The sequence below is a fragment of the Orcinus orca genome, chromosome 10 (genome assembly GCF_937001465.1).
Source record: "Orcinus orca chromosome 10, mOrcOrc1.1, whole genome shotgun sequence".
In the NCBI taxonomy this organism is placed as follows: domain Eukaryota; kingdom Metazoa; phylum Chordata; class Mammalia; order Artiodactyla; family Delphinidae; genus Orcinus; species Orcinus orca.
This window is the reverse complement of record NC_064568.1, coordinates 7,570,387-7,589,980: the sequence shown is the minus strand read 5'-3', so window position 1 is coordinate 7,589,980 and position 19,594 is coordinate 7,570,387. Positions and strand designations below refer to the sequence as shown.

At 42.9% G+C, this 19,594-nt stretch overlaps 1 long non-coding RNA gene across 2 annotated transcripts in view; it reads right to left on the bottom strand.

Annotated features, from left to right (window-relative positions):
• The window catches only part of LOC117203200 (uncharacterized), a 46,957-nt gene that overhangs the window by 17,640 nt on the left and 9,723 nt on the right, over positions 1-19,594 (bottom strand). The window contains exon 3 of one of the 2 annotated variants that reach the window (XR_007479745.1): positions 16,957-17,067. The exons of the other annotated variant lie outside the window; for it this stretch is intronic. This is a non-coding gene — a long non-coding RNA (uncharacterized LOC117203200). Of the gene's footprint in view, positions 1-16,956; positions 17,068-19,594 lie in introns of those variants that run through there. 2 annotated transcript variants of the gene reach the window in all.

Below are 19,594 nucleotides of genomic sequence, written 5' to 3'. Positions count from 1 at the left end.
AAATGGAGGCTGACGGAAATGATGGAGAACTACAGTCCTCTCAGATGACCCCTTGGCTCTACCAAAGGACAAAGCCAGTCAACTAGATCACAGGAACGTGGTCAACATTCTTGACCTGGCCTCTGTCCTCCACTCCAGCCAAACCCCACAGCCCATCAATCATGTACACCCTTGCCTCACTGTCTCAATGGGTTTAGAAGCCAGGATCCCTGAGCATTTTTATGGTGGCCCCCAATGACTCCTGCATCCTGGTATTCACATTCTTGGATAGAGTCACTCCCATCCTGACTCTGGGCTTGGCCACACGGCTTGCTTTGTTTTTGGCCAATGGAACACTGGAAAATGTGATGCAAGCAGAGGCTAGATAAGCACTCGCACATTGGGGCTGGTCCCCTTGGAATGCTCCCTTTTGGGACCCAGCTGTCACATAAGAAGGTTGGGCAAAACAAGTGAATGGTGAGAAACCACACTGGGAGAAAGGCCCAGCCCAGCCATCCTAGTGTCCTGCTTTATCAGCCGCATGAGGGACCACAGGGTGAGACCAGCAGCATAATTGCCTGGTCAAACCACAGAATCGTGAGAAATAATAAATTGTGTTATGCCATTAAGTTTTGGAGTGGTTCCTTATGCAGCAGTAAATAATTACAATAACCTCTGATCCCTATTTCCCTGTTAACCCCGTGATGACTTCAACTGCTACTCCTCTCCCTGGAGCTTACTCCCTCCACTCACACTGGCTGCCTTGCTGTACCTCAAACACACCAAGTCCCCAGCTCAGGGCCTTTGCACTTGCTGTTCCATTCACCTGGAGAGTATTTCCCCCAGAGACCCACATGGCTTGTTCATTCATGTCCTTCAAATCTACTCAAATGCCACCTTCTCAATGAAGTCGCCCCTCACCAGTCTACTAAAAACTATCACCTTTCCCTGTCAGTCCTTATTCTCTTTCCCTATTCTTTCCCCTTTGCACAAATCCACTTTTAAAAGACTTATAATTTACTTATTTTATTGCCTATCTCCACCCATTAGAATATACTGTAACTCCTTGAAGGCAGGTATTTTTGCCTTGTTCACTGCTGTACCTTCAATGCCTAGAACAACATGGCAGGCACTCAGTAATAGTTGTTGAATAAATGAATGAAAATATAATATGAAAAATGAGATGCTCTGTACATAAAAGAGCTTACGGGAATACTGAGGAGAGATGTCTAACCCGGTTGTGGAAGTTAGGCAGAGCACAAGAGGGTGGGAAGATATTCAGGGCAGAAACCCAAAGTAAAGACACTCTTTGCTCTGGTGGGCACACAGAGCAGGAGGGGAAAAAGAGCCCATGCAATGAAAGAGATGTAACACAGCATGAAGTTTCTGTTCTATAGCCCCTCACAATATGTGTCCAGGTTGCCCCTCCCCTCCCCACAGCTGAAGGGATGTGATCCCCTACCTCCAAGTCTGGTCCTGTTCCTAGTTCCCAGAACAGACCTGACCTGAGATGGCAAGGACTTAAGTCGATCCAGCACCCCTCTGCAGAAACCAGCATCGAGTCACCCCCTGCCCTGCCCAGGCAAGAGCCAGGCGGTTGGGGAGCAGGGTGGCACTGGGGCCCAGTTCTGACAACCAAACTCCAGCCTCATTCCCAGCACCTGGAGCCTTGTCTTAGCAAATGCCCAGTACCTTTGGACTCCAGACCTGCCTTGGCAAGACCACGTTTAAAAATAGAAAACTGGCTTAAGCACTAAGGAGATCTGTTGACTAGAACAACTAAACATTCTAGTGGTAGGTCTGGCTTCAGGCACACGGCTCAATGATGTCATCAGGATTGGGTTTCTCTCCATTTCTTAGCTCTATCTTCAGTAGGGTTGCTTCATTCATCCTCAGGCTCTTTAAAGGCCCCCAGCCTCTGCCATAGCTTCAGGCTCTCACTTTAGGGTGTCAAACTGGCTGCTGTGTCTCCAGCTCCACCTTCTCCCAAACTTTAGCATCAAAGGGAGGACAGCACCTGCCTCTCTACCACCAATCCCAGAAAAGTCTCAGGTGCATTTCATTGCCTATGGCTAGGTCATATGGCCCATCCCTAAACCAATCACTGTGCCTTTTCCCCTCCCCATGCTGGGTGGGAGAAAGGGATTGCTAATTCGATTGGCCAGGTAGGGATCCAGTGTTCTCTCCTCTGTGAGAGTGGAGCCTTGCAGAGATCAAGTAGCCTAGAGGAGAAAACACAAATCTGGGCTGTAACTGGAAAGAAGGGGAATGCTGCTGGAGGGGCAGACAATAACCTCTTACTCCAAGTTTAGTTCCAGAGCCTGGCCTCCAGCAACGCAGCCAAAGAAATAAGTCCTTGATTAAAGAATGTTTTATACCTTTTGCTACATTCTACAAAATTCAAAATTAATGGTGAAATCACATCTTTTATGGTGAAATGAAAATCAAAGATGTTCAAATATACATAAACCATTGAAACATATGGGGACTTAAATGATGATAATGATTTTTCAATATAATTTGCTTCCAGGATTTAAAAAAAACAATGTGATGCTATTAACATTCTTCTTTGAAAAAATAAGATAAAATTCAGGAAGGAAGAACAGAGATGACCTAAATAATATCTATTATCAAAAACCCATTTCAACAGATTCCAAAGGTTGTCTGGACTCCTCTCTGGTAATGCAATTTTGTTCTGTCAAATATTTTATGAAAGTGGGTCACTGGCTAGAGCCAAAAACAGGTTTGTTTTTTTCTTTTTTAATGCAGCAATTTGTCCTATATGATTTTTTTAAGCTGGATTTTTTAATTGAGTCAATATTTTTTGTCCATCTGAAGGAATGCATCAAATGTATTTGTTTAGAAATCAGCTATCCTAGCGATTTCTAAAATTGTAAAAGAAACATTTGATTTAATAATTGTTCTGCCCCTTAACTACTTCCTGCTAAGCATCTTAAGGCAGGAGAAGTTGGAGGAAGGTTTGGGTTTTTTTTTTTAAGCCTGAGAAACTGGGACTTCCCTACATTTCAAAGCACAAAGGCCTATTATTCAAGGAAAGGGGCCAGGGAGGCAGAGCGATTCAATTTTGTAGGCCACTGTGTACTTCTTCCTTTCTCCTGCCAAATCAAGGCTCACCCCGGTCCCAAGTGGACTACATGCACGGCAGTGCTCTGTGAAAAAGTGAAAGCAGTCGAAGAAAAAGAAAAAGCAGCCAGCCAGGAGAGCCTGGGGAGTACTCATTATACTTGAATAGAGCCAGTGAAAGGGGCTTTGGCTGAGCTGCCTGGGTGGGGCCACTACATTCAGGCTCCCTTTGTAAATTCCATCTGTGTGCTATCATTTCCTGACCCAGAAACAGGGAAATGTTTAGGTCATAAATTTCCCCAGGAACTTTGCCTGGCCACAAAAATCATTCCCTCTGAAGTTCACCGGCTCCTTGCATATTTGGTAAAGGTTTAAGACCATGTTTGTCTGGGATTTCCTCTCCCGATTTACTGAAGGGTCTTCTCCCCATCTCCCTATTTTCCAGAAACTGGGTCCTCCATGAAGGGAAATGAAACTGGGATGTTTATGAGGAAAACTCGGGGGGAAATCAGAAACTCTCCTTCCTCATATGAGAAGCATAAAATGTCTGGCTGGCCCAAAGCTGAAGCTAGTCAAGTGTCAAACCGTAACTTGACTATGTTTGAACAAGTCTGAGAAACTGAGAGTGTAAATGAGAAGAGAAAACAGAAATGATGTAGAGCAGTTGTTCTCAAACTTTAGCATGCATCAAAATGACCTGGAAGAGTTTCTGATTCAGTTCTGGGGCAGGGCCTGAGAAAGTGTGTTTCTCACAAGTGACCACCCTTTGAGAACCCCTGATGTAGGGAGTGGCTGTACCAGGCCTCAGACATCAAGCAGGACATTATATTCAAAGGCTCAATAACATCTGGATTCAAATTCAGTAAAAGTAGTCTGGTACCGACCTACAGACACAGGCTAAGTGCTTTCTAGGGTAGTAGTTATGGCTCTCAATCTACCACACAGTTATACACAAAATATAAAAATATTTGTATAACTCAACTTCATTCTTAGCCTCTATTCAACCAGAGTGGTAAAAATGTAACCTCGGCTAATTTAAAGTCTTCCTCCCACCTTCAGGGAATGCCTCTAGGCTCTGGGTGTTTATGGATAATCACTGTGTGTGGGGGTGGGTGGGTGGGCTGTGATCAGGGCTTGCATTCTGGTCCTTGCTGTCATCTATCCACACAGCTGTCAGATGAAATCGCCATCACCCTGTTTGGCCCGTAGGCTTCAATCCTCGCTGATCATCACTGACATATCCCTCACCCCAGGCTGCATGACCCTTTCTGGCCCAGCACCATTTCTGGGCCACACTGGGAACCTGGAGTCGGCCAGCCCTGTCCTTTCTGCTCCCCAGGGCTCTACTTTTATCAGACTCGCTGTGTGTCTTCTTCCCACCCTTACCTCCCCTCCTCTGCCCAGAACAGTGGATTCTCTGCTCCTCTGAGGGAGAATCTCTCTTCAAAGCTCTTGCCCCCACTCATTCTGGCCACGTCCAGTGATCTCAGTGTTCCACTAAGGGCTTTAGACTCTTGGAAACCAAAGTAAAAAAGATTCTTATTTGTTTTTTCTGCTCTGACGTTTCCTTCCCTGAATTAATGAGCACAGAATGGCCTACCTGCTTAAATGGGGAAGACTGCATAAACAAAAGAGCCATAGAAGGGTGAAGAAAAACTAATTTAAAATACACACACACATTAGCATTTTAGAATTATTATCTATTATTATCTTGCCATATCTGCATTCTCCTGTTTAATCTTCAAGGCAATCCTGTGAGGTAGATATTATTCTTACAAGTGAGAAGACTGGGGTGCAGACAGACTAGAAAGCCTTGCCTAAAGTCACATATGCCAAGTTTTGAACTCAGGGCTTCTGGTTCTGAATCCAAGGCTAACTCCACTGTTATCTCAGCTTGTCCTCCAGAAGAAGAAAGGGAGAAAGGGAGGCCTGTTGATGGAGAAGGCATAGACCAGAATACTGACCAATGTTAGGAAATCAGTTGGCCCATGAGATACAATTAAGCCAAGGCGTAGTGGTAACAAGGCAAAGTAATAAAATAAACCAGGAGACAGGATGCGAGGGAAGTAAGGGGTTAACAGATTCGTAAACACCAGAAACTAGGGAGTCAAAAGGCCCCAAGCAAAGGCCACAGGTCAAGTAGTAACTGCTTCGGGACTATGAGAGGCAGGTTAAGAGTCCAGAAAATTAAGATCAAAACCAAAGCGTCCTATGCCCCTCAAATCCTAAGTTGGCCAGGAGTCAGGAATGTAGGAGTCACAGAAGTAAATCAAGGCATCAATAGTAAGAGCTAGACCTTAGACTATAAATGGATGCTTTTGCCCTTTAAGTTGTCCTGGGAAACTCAGAGCCCACAAGTTGAGTAGGAACATGATTGTGAAAGTGAGGACTGGCTGAGTGGAAAGCCAGGACAGGAACGGGAGAGCAGAGATCAGAGAAAGTCCTCGGGGTCTAAAGGCATGTCGCTCTGCTCAGGGAATGTCTGTTGCCTTTGTCTAGCTTGCCGGCTTCTGATAACAAAGCCCATCCCATCCTTTGGAGAAACAAATGCCCCCAACCTTAGCTCATGGGTTCAAGAGGGACTGACTGCCTACTGGCCAGGCCAGGATTCCACATACATCACAGTGATTGGCTCAGGGGGAAGTTCATGACCCAAGGTAGGCCAATCAGTGTTGTTGTGGTCTGAATGTTTGTGTCCCCCTCAAATTCATATGTTGAAATCCTAACCCCCAGATATGACGGAATAAGCAGGTGAGGTCTTTGCGGTGGTGCTTGATGTCATGAGGGTGTTTGGGTGTTTGCAGAGGTGTTTGGGTCATGAGGGTAGAGCCTTCGTGAATGGGATTCGTGTTCTTACAAAACAGATCCCTTGCCCTTTCCACCATGTGAGGACACAGCAAGAAGATATCATCTATGAACCAGGAAGTGGGGCCTAATCAGATACCATACCAAATCTGCCGGCACCATGATCTTGGACTCCAGCCTCCAGAACTGTGAGAAATAAATTTCTGTTGTTTGTAAGCCACCCGTCTGTGGTATTTTATTACTGCAGCCCAAAGGAACTAAGACAAGCATCAACCTTGGCACTTTTCTAGAGCAATAAGAAAAGAGGCAACTTGGGCTACTGGGCTTGCTAAGCCAGTATAATGTAATGGTGCTGTCCATTTGGACCACCTCCCAGGGAGAGTCTGCCTGAGAATAAAGCCAATAGAGTAGGAAATAGAGCTAAAATACAGGGGCAGACAAGAGAAAGAAACTGTATCCTACGAACATTCTTTGAGTGCCTGGATCCAATCTTAATAAATTCATCCCCTTGAACTTCTCAATTAAGTGAACCAGTAAATTCCCTTTTCTGGTTATCTGTTAATGTCTGAAAGAGTCTTGCTAATTCACTGTGCATAAAAATTTGCACTGAATAATGAAAATATGGACAGGTGCACTGAAAGCACAACACTTTTGTGGAATTACATAAAGAATAAGATCTAAATGTACTTCCCCTCAGCTTTTTCTGTCAGAGGTCCTACCTCTGGGTCTCTAGCCAAACCTCTCACACTGATAAAGGAAGTTGTCTTTAAGACCCAATGAAGAGGGACTTCCCTGGTGGCGCAGTGGTTAAGAATTCGCCTGTCAATGCAGGGGACACGGGTTCGAGTCCTGGTCCAGGAAGATCCCACATGCCACGGAGCAACAAAGCCCGTGTGCCACAACTACTGAGCCTGCACTCTAGAGCCTGCATCCCACAACTAATGAAGTCCACATGCCTAGAGCCCGTGCTCCGCAACAAGAGAAGCCACCACAATGAGAAGCCCGCGCACCGCAAGGAAGAGTAGCCCCTGCTCACCACAACTAGAGAAAGCCCACGCACAGCAACGAAGACCCAACACAGCTAAAAATAAGTAAATAAAATATATAAATTAAAAAAAAAAAAGACCCAATGAAGGGCAGAGAGGTTAGATTCCAAGGTACTGTCTCCAACCAGTGAATATTCACTGTGGGCATGCTGGGTAAAAGGCTCTGAACAATGTTAGCTCCAACTGTTACCACCAAAAAAACTTAATTCCAACACTTAATTATTCATAGTGCTAAACGAGGCCCACGCAAAGAATGTTACACAGACACCATCTATGTCCAATATGTGCACAACATCTGGTGGTTTTTAAATATGTCCACAAATTAGTTGACGCTCCTTCCTTTAAAACATGGAGTTTAATTTACTGCCCCTTGAAAATGAACAGATTTAGTGACTCACTTCTAAGAAATAGAACGTGATAAAAGGGATGTTTTCTCACTCTCTCTCTCTCTCTCTCTCTCTCTCTCCCTCCATTCTAGGCTTTAGAACCAAGCAAGGCACCACAATTTGAGGAAGCCCAAGTCACAGGGAGAGGACACATGAGGATGTTCAGACAACAGCCCCAGGTAGGTCCTCAGCCAACAACCAGAATCAACCACCAGACAAGTGAGTGAACAAAACTAAGATGACTTCGGCCCCAGCCTTCAAGTCTTCCAACTGAATGTGCCAGGCGTGGCAGAATAGAGCCAGCCATTCTACCTGCCCTAACTGAATTCTGGATCCATAGAAATTGTGCGAGATCATAAATGATGTTTACTATTTTTAAGCCACTATGTTTTGAGGTACTTTGTTACATAGCAATAGATAACTAATACAGAGTCCAGGAACAAAATAGTAGATGGTTATTAGCTCAAATGCTAATTCCAATCAACTGATAGTTGTCTGGAGAAAGTTGCACCAGGGCTGAGCAACAAAGAGAAGATGGAACTGAACTAGCAATGTCTGCCAAGAGCACGGAAGTGGGAAATGACAGCATTTGTGCTTTTTATTTGCCAGCCCTGGTCTAAGACAACTGACTGCAGACCCAGAAAAAGCATGTTTCAAGAGAGAAAGGGAGAAAAAGACATGTAGAGGGGGTAGCAAAAAAAGCACTAGGCTTGGAGATAAGATACAAGGCTTCAAAGCTCAGCTACTTATCAGCTGTGGGAACCTAAGCTAGCCATTTAACCTCTCTGGTCCTCAGCTCCTTCATCTGCAAAATCACAGGACTGTTGTGAGGGTTAAACTAAATGTGATCATGATACAAATGTCTGGCAGTAGGTCCTCAACAAATGGGAATGTGGTGGGAGTCCTGGCAGAACCTAAGCAAAATTTGGATGGGGGAGATGGATTTGAGGTCTATTTGACTCTCAAATACAGCATTGTCACATCATTCAAGGCCTTCCCAAAGCTTTATTTCCTAAGTATGTTCTGTGACATACTAGGACTGTAGGGTGTTAATAGCACATTCTGTGAAATACTAATTATGTGGGATCTTAATAGGTATTACACAGATAGTAAGAATTTGCTTACATCCACTTACCATATGACCCAGCAATCCCATTCCTGGGTATTCACCTTAGAGAAGTAAAAATTTATGTTCACACAAAAACCTGTACATGAATGTTTATAGCAGTTCCATTCATAATCACCAAAGGCTGGAAACCACCCAGATGTCCTTCAACAGGATAAACAAACTGGGACATCCATACCATACAATACTACTCAACAATGAGAAAGACCTAACTCTTGATACATCCAACATGGATGTGTCTCAAAGGTATTACCCGAGTGAAAGAAGCCAGTCTCAAAGGCAGTATAATTCCATTTATATGACTTTCTTGTAAAAAAGAAAACTATATTGGTGAAGAACGTGTCTATTGGTTGCCAGAGCTTGGGGGAGTAGGGATATGACTATAAAGGGATAGCACCAGGGCGTTTTGGGGTATGATGAAACTGTTCTGTATCCTGACTGTGGTGGTGGTTACACGAATCTATGTATGTGTGAAATTTTACAGAATTGTACACCAAAAAAAAAAGTTATTTTTACTGTATATTATTTTTTTAAATAAAAGCAAAAGAAGATTTCACTTAAATTTGGGAAAGTTTGGGTTAAAGTGAAATAGGGTGCTTTACAACAGGACTTCTCAGAGCCTTTGTATTTTTAATCACATATTTAATTTAATATATATTAATTTAATTTAATATTTATCTAATCACAAATGAGCATCTGTGATTCTCAAAGACTAGAAGAGAATATGTAGCATTTCTCTAACTTATTTGACCAAGAAACCTTTCTTTCCCAGAGCATCTCTGGAGCCTGGTGTTTCCTAGATTCACCCTGAGAAATTCAGATCTGGTAACAGGTATGAGCTGGGATCCATGGAAGACTAAAATGACACGTTGTGAGTCAGGTTCTACTTAACACTGCAGTCTCAGTGCCTATACAAATGCCAGGATGAGAAGGATACAAATAATAAAAAGTAATGGGTACTTCTGTGATTTTAAAAATTATATATATATATTATATATATAACTTAAACACACACAAACCAATATCTCTCTCTCTCTAACATGTACTTATTCATATGTTCATATGCATTGAAAAAAGTCTAGACGCTAGATGAATTTCACCAAAAGGCTGACAGTGACTAAAACTGGGTGGTAAGATACTGGGTAATTTGAAATAATTTTTCTCTTTTTGCTATTCTATATTTTCAGATTTTCCTGAAAAGAATGTTGTGAATTACTTGTAAAACAACAACAACAACAACAGGATTTAAAATAAGAAAACCAAAAAGTTAAATTAGCTATCATTCATTTGAACACCTGCTGTGTCCAGGAACCATGCAGAGCACCTTCCATACATTATCTTTCTCACTGAATCCTCACAATTTATGTGGGAGACACTATTACTATTCACACTTTAAAGATGAGGAAATGAGACGACGCAATTTGCCCTAGTCTGATGTGGGATGACTCTGGAATACAATTATGGAAGCAAACTTGTACACATCCAGCTACTGTCATACACACTCCACTTTAGGGACAGCTGGCTCAGTTGGCAACTATCGAAGACTCAAAACCCAGATATAAGCACGCTTCCCAGTCCCAAATATCCTAATAATTCTCTCCTAGATAAGTAGCCATGTGGTAGAAAAACTTGGCCACAACACATAGGGTCTCTTTCTTACAAGAGAGGTAGATTCCCCATTCCTCAAATCTAAGCTGTTTTTGAGACTTGCACTGACAGAATATGGTAGAAGTGACATCATGGAAGTTCCAGAAGCCTTGCAGCTTCCACCTTTATCCTCTTGTAACCCCAAGACCACCATGGTGTGAAGAAGCCCAAAATGAAATACCACATAGAGAGAGAGGCCCAGACATTCCCCATAGCCCAAATGAGCCCATCCCCCAGGTGACCTTCCAAATGAATGCAGCCATGTGAGTGAGTCCAGGCAAAATGAGCAGAAAAACTACCCAGCAAATCCATAAAATAGTGAAAAGTAATATACTGTTGTTGGTTTTAGCCACTAAGTTGTAGGGTGATTTGTTCTGCAACAATAGCTAACTGATACAACTTGAATTTACAAAGCTGAGAGCCTATCTCAAGTCATTGAGGTGCCTATGCTAGGTCAATGCGGCAAAAAAAAAATACTAAATAACACAGTGAGGTAGAAGCCCTTTCAGTGAGGCTCTCTTGCACTTCTTTTCCTAACACGTAGATCAAGCCCACACTCCATGCCCAGAGAGTGATTACAGATCTCACGCTCCCTTCTAAACAGACCAAAGGGTTCTTCTTCTGAAAACAGAACTACATACAACTAAACAGATAATGGTAAGAACGTGTGGAAGATTATGCAAAAAAGAATGTCAAGAGAGCTCTTTCTACGTGAAAGCAAGGCCTTGTTTACATAGGAAAATGTGTGCTGAAATCAATTAATATTTTTTCCTTTGCTTTTACAGCACACTAGGTTTTTCTTCCCAGATTTACTGAATCATGAAACATATTAACTGTGGCAGGCTGAGTTTCAGTTAAAGACAGAAGGCAAGGGTCCTTTACCTACAACTAAATGCTTCTTCAATAATAACAGTCTCATGAGCAAAAGGAACTTGATCCAAAGAGAATATGATGATTGTGAATATAGCTGTCGTTTTTATTCAGACACAAATGGCTCTAGACCAGAAAATCAAATTAGCACAAAACATGATATGGAACCCACTGCTAATACCAGGAAATGTTTCTTGCACGTGGGTAATTCCCTATCAAAATCAGCAACCATGATCATAGGAAAAAAATACCCTAGCTTCTTGACTTATCGTCTCTCTTGACAGGATGCCTTAGCATATTTTAGTTTTACAAAATACCAGAATGTTATCACAGATTAATCAGATTCTTAAAATAAAATTACAGTCTATATTTTAAAAGCAATAGCACCACAAAATACTGCAGTGGTGTTTGGGGTTTGATGATGACAATCCTTTTCAGAAGAAAGTGTCTCACGGTGGGGGTGAGGAGGGAGAGTACAGATGGTATCTGGTGGCTCCTTCACAGTGGGTCACTTTGCATTCCTTAGTCTCTTTTAAATGCTATCTACAGAGCACCCTCTCAGTCTTTCCTTCCTCTCCATTTCTCATATTTCTTGACCCATTCCCTTTGTTGATTTCAATCACTTGGCCCTTTCTAATTCCTCCTTTCCTTGAACCTTAGTCCTCTCTTTACTGCCTTACCTGATACACAAAGGGCGTAACTGCTCCTCACATGACAGCCCTGCACTCTCTGGTATTAGCACAAAGAAAGAATTCTCTCTCAGACAGGGTCTGGTTACCGTGCAACCTCCCATGTCCTTTTCTCAAAGATCCAAGTCAATCCCAGTCTCTCTCTCTCTCTCTCTCTCAGCATCCAATCTCTGATAAAACAGTGAGTATATTTGGATAATATTCAGATGGAGAGAAAGTAGATTTAATCATGAGCAACTTTTAGATTATACTTTCAAACATTTCCCTCAACTGGTAACAGACACAGCTTCTAACATATAGCAGTGGAAATTACGTTCAAATCAATGCTTACTGAGTGTCTGCCACCTGCCACACCCCATGCTGGGGATAAAGATCTACATAAGGCTTAGGCTCTGCTGTCAGGGAGAAAGCCTTGCACAAATTATAAAGAAAAGCAAAGAATAACAATCAACTGTTTGATGGAAAACCTGGCAAACATCACCTAGTAACACCAGTTGGAGAGAACTCAGAATTCTGAGCTTCATTTCTTCATTCTTAATATGCGTATAATGATATTAATAATAATACTTGCTTCACAGGATGATTATTATAGGGAGTAAAATTAGAATATGACTGAATGTATCTTGCAACTGTGCAACTGAATTTCAATTCCAGTCAAGGGAATTCCATTCCCTTCAGCATTTACTTTGGGCAGCACCTAGTTTGGGCCAGGCCCTGTGCTACAAAAATTGGAAATAAAAATAATCCCTGAAACCAAAGCACCCAAGGACTGAGGGAGTAAGTAGAGAGACACATTAAGAAAATATAATACAGTGTGATTATGTGCTATAATAGAGATACAGAAAATGTACCAGATCTTAGATGAGGGACGAAAGTATCCAGCCAGGGGTATGGAGAGTAGGGAAAGAAGGAAAAGGGCATCAAGTGATGCTATACAAACAAAGTAGATAATAATAAGAGTAACTATCTTTCATTAAGGACCTTCTATGTACTAGTTAGTATATTAAACACTTTACAGAAAATATTCACAATAAATAAAGACAAGATAGAGGGTTCCCCTTCTTGAAAACGTGGTACCCTATTAACTTACAGAGTTTGGCTTTGGTGGCAGCCAGGTATATTGGCCTGGAGAGACTAACAGTCAGTTGCCCAGATGGAAGGGAGAAAGCACTGAAGAAGAAGTGAAAAGTGATGGGTTTTCATCCTGCTCTGTCACTATGTGGCTCTAGGGATGTCCCTTAGCTCACTAGTCCTCAGTTTCCTCAGCTGCAAAATGGAGATTTAATACAGCTGACCTTGTGGGGTTGCTGGGATAATGGATGTGTAAAAGGCTTTCAAGTCTGTTGAGCACTCTTCAGGGTAAAGCCCGGGCTGGAAACTCACTTGCCTATAGGGCCAAGTCATCCTCCACTCAGGTGGAGGATGGTGACTACATGCTGACCATAATCATGTAAACCCCAGACTGGTTGGAACCAGAAGGTTGGTGATTAAGGTTCCTGAAACATCATCCCATTAACTCACCACCAACCAATCAGAAGAAGGTCATACACCCCACAGCCTTTACCCCGAATGTTGCCTTTAAAAACCCTTCCCTGAAAGCCATCAGGGAGCTCGGATCTTTTGAGAATGGGCCACCCATACTCTTTGCTGGGCCCTGCAATAAAAACTGTACTTTCCTCCACCACCCGGTGAAGTAAATTGGCTTTACTGTATGGTGGGTAAGCACACCCAAGTTTGATCTGGTAACAGTAGAAAAATCCAAAGTTTAAACCTTGGTAAGTGAAAGAATACATAAACACTAACAGAAAAAAACTAAAAGGAAAGACTGATGTATGGGCAAAAATATGATATGTTCACTTTTCCATATGCTGGTTTTGGAGTCATGGTACACAAAGGTCTGGAAGAAATATCTAACAGTTTTTGAAATTATGAGACTTGTTTGAGAGTTATCAAAATTATAGATCAATTTAGGAATAATCAGCATAAAGGTGGAAACTAAGCCACAGGATACCCTCTTCCCCACTCCCCCATTTTCCTCAGCCAGGCTAATCCCTTCTCACTGACAGGGGCTTCATTTTGAGGGGCCTGCTTCCTATGCCAGCTTTAGGCCCTCCTAATAAGCTCCCAAAGGAGCACTGAATTACATTTATCCCTCAGCACAGCTCTGGGTTCCAGGGTGGTAACCAAGCACCATCAGCAGGTAGTTTAAGGAAATAAGCCCTGGAGGAAGGTCCTTAGATGTGTAAGGAGAATTAACTTTGGGATTTTACCACATTTATGGGACACAAGTCAAGTGTGGACAGAAATGTCATGGCCTCCTTGTCACATGCCAATGGTGCCCTCTACTACAGAGACTGATTATTACAAAATCCCGAAGTTCAAGGCACCTAGACACCAGTAGGTCTTAAATAAACTTCAGAAGCTAAGATCCATGCCTGCAATCTTCTGGCTACTTGTACTCATGAAAATATGCTTGAGCATTGTCAACCAATTCAGTAAGTACTTACAAAGTGCCTACCATGCATTTGGCCCTGAATGACCCATGGTCTTTTCTTTCACACTGAACCTTTGAAGTCATACAGTCTCATCTTTAAATTCCAACTGTAACCTCTATTGGCTCTATGAATCTGATTAAGTTATTTAACTGTTCATGGCCTTGGTTTTCTCATCTACAAAAATGGAATTAAAATGCTGCATTCATATATTTATGTGTTCATGGGTACCTTCATCCATTCAAAGCTCCTACCACGTAGCTTTGACTACACTGAGTGCAGGGTACTCTCACAGTGTTGAGGAAAAACGTTTTCTCGACCCTCTTAGGGTGCCTAGCTGGGTCTGAAAGTTAAACTGACATAGATTAACAGGAGAAAAGCATACAAATTAATGAAATATAAGTTTTATGTTACATGGGAGGCTTCATAAGGAAATGAGGACCCAAAGAAACAGTTAGACCTGAGAGGTTAATGCTAGAGGTTTTCTTTTTGTTTTTTGTTTTTTTTTTGCGGTACGCGGGCCTCTCACTGTTGTGGCCTCTCCCGTTGCGGAGCACAGGCTCCGGACGCGCAGGCTCAGCGGCCATGGCTCACGGGCTCAGCCGCTCCGCGGCATGTGGCATCTTCCCGGACCGGGGCATGAACCCGTGTCCCCTGCATCGACAGGCAGACTCTCAACCACTGCGCCACCAGGGAAGCCCGAATGCTAGATTTGATGAAGAGTGGATAGTCAGGGAGGAACGGGAGGGTAAGGAGTAGGAGGGAAACTTATCAAGATCTGCTTGTTAGGATTCTTCTCAGGGTCCCTTTGTCTTCAGAGATGAGGATATACCTTTCCTCCAGGTACAGATATCCCCTGCTTTTCAAAAGCTCACTTTATGCCACTTCACTTTTACAAAAAACCTACATTTTCCTGCTTCTGCTAACTGAAAGAAATCTGAAGAGGATTTTCATTTTTACAAAAAAAAAAAAAAAGGAAAATGAAAAAGACAAAAAAAATGAAAATAGCATTTAGCGTTTGTTTTGCAGTGAGCACACATCCAGAGCAGCGTGGCTCCACAAAGCTCCTTCCCCAGGAACTACACTCAGCATCTCAGCACTAGGCACCTCACCTTTGAACGGTGTCTGTGAGCATCTGTGCTTTATCTTCATTTACTTTGTGCATCCATTAGCAAGATGTGTCCTGAGGTAATTGCTTCTTCACCTCGTGCCACTTTGTCTTACGAAAGGTTTCACAGGAATGCTCTACTTTCAGATAGCAGGGGAAACCTGTATAGGGAGGGCACTTCTCACATGAAGGTTTTATGACTTGTTTCAGGGGAGAAGGGTAGGGAGAAGGTCAGAGTGACCCTCCTGATTCTGCTGTGTTCTCAAATTCCTTCAGCTTAAAATACACAATATGCCAAGGTGCCATATTTTGAGGTGGCGTGTCCTGAAGCATCACAGGCATGGTCCCTGGAGCACTGGAGCTCAAATCTTACTGGGTTGTTAGGAAAATCAAATTAGATCACATGTGCAAGTTACAAGACACAGTGGTTCATCTATAAAAGTGACATTCAATAAATGCTAGTTTCCTTCTGAAGGGTACCAGCATACGCCATATGAAATTATGCCTCTTTTGCATATGGATTATTTTAAGCTAAAGGGAATTGAAACAAGCAGAGGAAAGAAAAGCTCTTCACCTCCCCCTAACTGCTTAAAACTAGAGTATAAATTCTCCCTTTTGTAAAGGAAACTTATATTTATGAAAGAACTTTCCATTTGTAAAGGTGTCTCTATACCAGGAAGAAAGACGACTTTTATCACCTAAGAAACTCTTACCTACATAATAAGACAATTATCATATATTTCCTCCTCTCACTTTGTCATAAGTTTTCTCTCCTACCCAGAAGCCCAAAACCCCTTTTCCTTTGTCTAGCCTAAGATGGTATATAAACCTCAATCATCTGGCCACTTCCTTGAGTCTTGTTTCTTTGTGAAACTCCCATGTGTACCTATATAATTAAAACTGGTTTTCTTCTCTTGTTAATCTATATATTATCAATTTGATTCTTAGGCAGAGCCACAAACCTAGGATGATAGAGGAAAAAGGCTTTTCCTCCCCTGCACGTCCTTCCTATAGGTCATGGAACACAAACTCAGGTGCCTCTGGTGGCCAACATAAATGAGTGCAGCAGCAGGGACTGTGGCGACCTGGAGAGCTCATGTCCACACTAAAGGGCAGTGACCCACTCAGCATCAGCCAGTCATTTCCGGGAGGGACTGCAGGGCCAGCGTTACAGATCTTCCAGTTTTAAAGAGAAGCAGGAAAATTGGGTGTGGAATATGCCTATTTTTAAATGTTGTCAACTAATTCTAAACCCTAGGTAGACCAAATAAAATACATCAGACCCAGGTGCTGCCTGTTTGCAACTACTACAAGAGGGCTGGGCACGCAGATAACTCCCAGTTTTAAGTACCGTCTGAGGCATTATTATGCAGCAAGACCAAGGGACTCTCCAGTAAAATTCTTATTTCACTCCAGCGTGGACTCAATCAATCAGCCTAACTCTCTTCACACTCCAGTGAAACAGGAACCTGGTGCGACAGGATCATTATCACCAGAGGAAAGGACAATCTCACCACGGGTCATCAGCTTGCATTATATAAATGAATCTAAGGGCTCAATATGAGGAAACAATGAAAATGCACTCACAGGGCAGTGAGGCGCAAGCAGTGCAGGAACCCAATTGTGCTGATCAGACTTACAGAGCCAATCACAAATACAGCAGGAGCATTCAGTCAGCACTTTCAGGTGAGATTTTCCCAGTGTGATACTCACTGCTTTCACGCTTCCTTCATCTCTGACTCATTCTTTCCGGTTCAATCTATTTTGTTTATGGATTTAATATCTGGCACTATTCCTCTAAAGAGTTTACCATTTCCCTCTGTCTTCTCTTCCTCCTGTTCCAGAGCAGGGCAGATGGAAAACCAAATAATAAACAATGACAGATGTAAAAAGATACGGATATTTATAATGCTTCAGTTTGGGGCCCCAAATGAAGCTGGTAACAGACATAAGATTGGAGCTGCCTCATCCCTTGCAGGAGAGTCTAAGCATTGTTGCCTCTGACAAATGCCATGCTTTATAAAGCCCAGTAATTATAATTTGGTGCTAAAGACCCACACTTTCCATTGGAATGTGTTTCTTTTATTTTGCCACTTAAGGGCAACTGAGCATTCCATGAATCAGGGATGACCTGATAGACTTGAGTCACCTAGAAGTCCACCGTATGCTCTGGGAAGACCAACATCCAATAGTCTTCTCACCTGTTGGGAAGGTTCGGGGACAATGAAATTGGTACCCAGCTGCACTCCTTGATGTTCATGGGACACAAGAGCCCTATGGAAGAGAGGCTGAACTGCCCACAAGTGGAATATGCTACAACCTGTATGATGGACAGGGGAGTTCCTTTAAAAACCCAACTGTTAGAAGAGACAATAGGACCACTAAGAGAAAATCACCATAAAGGAGGGAGTCTGGCAGGGTGGCTGTCTTAGTCATCTCAGGCTGCTGTAACAAAATACCACAGCTAAAATAAATATTTGGATTACGTTTCACGAGACTGAAAATGACTTTTGTGGGAATCTGAGCTTGGCAGTACCCTATGTGTATGGTTACAAATAGCCCTAAATTGCCAAATATAGTGGGAACTTGTTAGCACTTATATTACTTTACCTTACTGACACGTGATACTGTTGACAATTCCTTCTCTGAAATTCTCCCCTCCCTCACTGCCTTTTCCCTCTGAACCTCTCTGGCCACTTTTGGGATGCTACAGACAAGCCTGGTGCAGGTGGAGCGGCAGTAAGAAGAGAGAACACGTGAGGAAGTACCTGTGGAACAGTGAGCAATTGCCTTAAGAAGTAATACCCAGACCCTTGAGGGCTACGGACCCCTTTCCCAGGCTGAAGAGCAGTGAATGGCAGATCAGACTTGAGAGGGACTGCACTGACCCCTGAACTCTGGTCACACAGCTCCACTAGGAGCAGAAGAAACCCCAGCATCTATTCATTCAATGTTTGCTCGCACATTAGAGAGTAAGCAGAAATGAAAGCAACCTTGAACTTGTCCAACTGTTCATTCTCGCCAGGCTTTGAACTTGGATTAGCCTATTACGGGCTGGCCTCGCTCCCCACTCTTCAGTCTTCTCCGGGACCTCCTCTTTCTCACCCTGCCCTGAACTGTAAGGGTTCCACAAGGGTCCCCGCTCAGCCCTTTTCTCACTGTTCACTCTCCAGGTAACCATAACAACCAACCAGTTTTAACCATCACTCATTCACTGATGATCCCTAATTCTGTATCTACTGACCAGAACTAAGCTTCAGACTAGTGTACCACAGCTTAGTATGTGTCCCACAAACTCCTCAGACTCCACATGTCCAAAACTGAATTGATTTTTTCCTTCCACAATCCTGTCCTCCTCTTAATTCTCTTTCTTGATCAACGGGACCTCCATTAACTCAGCTGAACAAGTCAGAAAACCAAAACCCTGTCATCAGAATTGGCTCTGAGTTTCTTTAAATGCATATTAGAAGGTACTCTAAGGCAGCGGTCCCCAACCTCTTTGGCACCAGGGACCAGTGCTGTGGAAGACAATTTTTCCATGGACGGGGTAGGGGGGAGGTGGTTCAGGCAGTAATGTGAGTGATGGGGAGCGATGGGGAGCGACGGGGAGCGGCAGATGAAGCTTTACTCACTTGCCTGCCGCTCACCTCCTGCTCTGCAGCCCAGTTCCTAACAAGCTGCAGACCAGTACCAGTCTGCAGCCCCGGGGTTGGGGACCCCTTCTCTAAGGATATAGATGAATCATGTTAGCTCTTTTAAAAGATGACTGTTGGGACTCCCCTGGTGGTCCAGTGGCTGAGACTGCACGCTCCCAATGCAGGGGACCCGGGTTCGATCTCTGGTCAGGGAACTAGATCCCACATGCCACAACTAAAGATCCTGCATGCTGCAACTAAAGATCCTGCATGCCACAACTAAAGATCCCGCATGCTGCAATGAAGATCCCACATGCCACGACTAAGACCTGGTGCAGCCAAATAAATAAATATTTTTTTAAAAAAAAGATCAATGTTTATTGACTTGGAGGTGTGGTGTGTGTTTATAGTTCTCAGAAAACTACTGAATATGTCTTCAATAAGCTTTTCCTTCTCTATCCACACTGCCTTATCCTTGGTTCTTACTTACATTGTCTTTTGCCTGAATCACTGCAATAAGCTCTCATGCAATCTCCTTCATTCATATTCTAATAACCACAACTGCCAAAGGGATTTTTTAAAATTTTAACTATATTTAAATACCTTTCTTCTTATTACAGAATTAATACATGTTTATTGTGGACATCAGAAAAGAGTTTGTAATAGCACAAAAAGATAATCACCATTAACACTGTATTATATATACTTCCAGCCATTTTCTATAAAT